The 2,499-nt window shown below is 43.6% G+C and overlaps 1 pseudogene; it reads left to right on the top strand.

Annotated features, from left to right (window-relative positions):
- The first annotated feature begins 1,626 nt into the window (after window positions 1–1,626).
- Window positions 1,627–1,783, top strand: LOC112585351 (annotated as a pseudogene).
- Window positions 1,784–2,499: the final 716 nt, after the last annotated feature.

The following is a 2,499-nucleotide window of genomic DNA, read 5'->3' as shown; positions in this document are numbered from 1 at the left end:
GTGTTAGTTCTAGAAGGTCTTGTAGATCTTCATAGAACCATTCAACTTCAGCTTCTTCCACATTACTGTTTGGGGCATAGCCTTGGATTACTGTGATATTGAATAGTTTGCCTTGGAAATGAATAGAGATCATCCTGTCGTTTTTGAGATTGCATCCAAGTACTTCATTTTGGACTCTTGTTGACTATGATGGCTACTCCATTTCCTCTAAGGGATTCTTGCCCATAGTAGTAGATATAATGGTCATCTGAGTTAAATTCACCCATTGCAGTCCATTTTAGTTTGCTGACTCCTAAAATGTTGATGTTCACTCTTGCCATCTCCTGTTTCACCACTTCCAGTTTACCTTGATTCATGGACCTAACATTACATGTTCCTTTGCAATAAATATTGCTCTTTACAACATTGGACTTTACTTCCATCACCAGTCACATCCACTACTGGATGTTGTTTTTGCTTTGGCTCTGTCTCTTCAGTCTTTTGGGGGTTATTTCTCTACTCTTCTCCAGTAGTATATTTGGCACCTACCAACATGGGGAGTTCATCTTTCATTGTCATATATTTTTGCATTTTCATAGTGTTCATAGGGTGCTCAAGGCAAGAATAGTGAAGTGATTTTCCATTCCCTTCTCCAATGGACCACATTTTGTCAGAACTCTCCACCATTACCCATCCATCTTGGGTGAACTTACATGGCATGGCTCATAGTTTCATTGAGTTAGACAAGATTGTGGTCCATGTGATCAGATTGATTAGTTTTATGCCATTGTGGTTTTCATTCTGTCTGCCCTATGAGTGATAAGGATAAGAAGCTTATGGAAGCTTCCTGATTGGAAAGACTGACTGTGGAAGAACCTTGGTCTTGTTCTGATGGGCAGGGCCATGCTCAGTAAATCTTTAATCCAATTTTCTGTTGATGGGTGGGGTTATGTTCCCTCCCTGTTATCTGACCTGAGACCAAACAATGGGGAAGGTAATGAAGATAATGGAGACCTCCTTCAAAACGTCTTGTGCAAGCGCTGCCACACTCAGTGCCCCTGACCCTGCAGCAGGCCACCACTGACCCAAGCCTCCACCAGAGACTCCTGGACACTCACAGGAGAGTCTGGATCAGTGCCTTGTGGGGTTACTGCTCCTTTCTCCTGGGTCCTGGTGCACACAGGCTTTTGTTTGTGCCCTCAAGAGTCTGTTTCCCTCGTCTTTGTAAGTTCCTGTGGCTCTATGGTGGGATTAATGGTGACCTCTTCCAAAAGGGCTTATGCCACACCCAGGTCTGGGGCACCCAGAGCCCCTTCCCCTGAGACAGGCCACTGCTGACCTGTACCTCCACAGGAGACACTCAAACACTCAAAGGCAGGTCTGGCTCAGTCTCTGTGGGGTCTCCTGGTGTGCACAAGCTTTTCTTTGAGCCTCTAAGCATCTCTGGCAGGTATAGGGTTTGATTCTAAACGTGATTTTGCTTCTCCTACCATATTTCTGGGGCTTCTCCTTTGCCCTTGGACATTGGGTATCTTTTTTTTTGGTGGGATCCAACATTCTCCTGTCAGTGGTTGTTTGGCAGCAAGTTGTAATTTGGAGTTCTCACGGGAGATGAGTGCACATCCTTCTACTCCACCATCTTGTGAAATATTTTCTCAGCCTTTTGGCTAAGATCAAGTGTAGTATCTGTTCTTATCAGTTTAATTAGGTGGAAAGCTGTCTATAAAATATCTTGATTGTTGAATGGAATTCCATGGGTCTGATCCATTTTCACAGGAGATCAATTTAAATATAAGCATGCTTTCTCAAAAGTGTCATTTACTGACATCTAAATTCACCAAATTCAATAATTGTATTTAAAAATGAATCATATTGCATGTCTTTAAAGCTTATTTCATGGCAATGGTTTTACCAAAATCAGAAAGACTAAAATGTGATTAGTTTGGTTATTTTTCTGTGATGTGGCTTTTATTCTGTCTATTCTCTGATGGATGAGGACAAGAAGCTTATGGACGTGTATTAATGGGAGGGAAGGCTTGTGGGGAAAACCGGGTCTTGTTTTGATGGGTAAGGCCATGCTCAGTAAATCTTTAATCCAGTGTTCTATTGATGAGTGTGGCTGTGTTTCCTCCCTGTAGTTTCAGTTCAGTTCAGTTGCTCAGTCGTGTCCGACTCTTTGCGACCCCATGAATCGCAGCAAGCCAGTCCTCCCTGTCCATCACCAATGCCCAGAGTTCACTCAGACTCACGTCCATTGAGTCAGTGATGCCATCCAGCCATCTAATCCTCTGTCGTTCCCTTCTCTTCCTGCCCCCAATCCCTTCCAGCATCAGAGTCTTTTCCAATGAGTCAAGTCTTTGCATGAGGTGGCCAAAGTACTGGAGTTTCAGCTTTAGCATCATTCCTTCCAAAGAAATCCCAGGGCTGATCTCCTCAGAATGGACTAGTTGGATCTACTTGCAGTCCAAGGCACTCTCAAGAGTCTTCTCCAACACCACAGTAGTTTAGCTGAGGCCAAAA

Source organism: Bubalus bubalis, chromosome 5 (genome assembly GCF_019923935.1).
Source record: "Bubalus bubalis isolate 160015118507 breed Murrah chromosome 5, NDDB_SH_1, whole genome shotgun sequence".
Lineage (NCBI taxonomy): Eukaryota > Metazoa > Chordata > Mammalia > Artiodactyla > Bovidae > Bubalus > Bubalus bubalis.
This window is presented reverse-complemented; position numbering and strand designations above follow the sequence as displayed.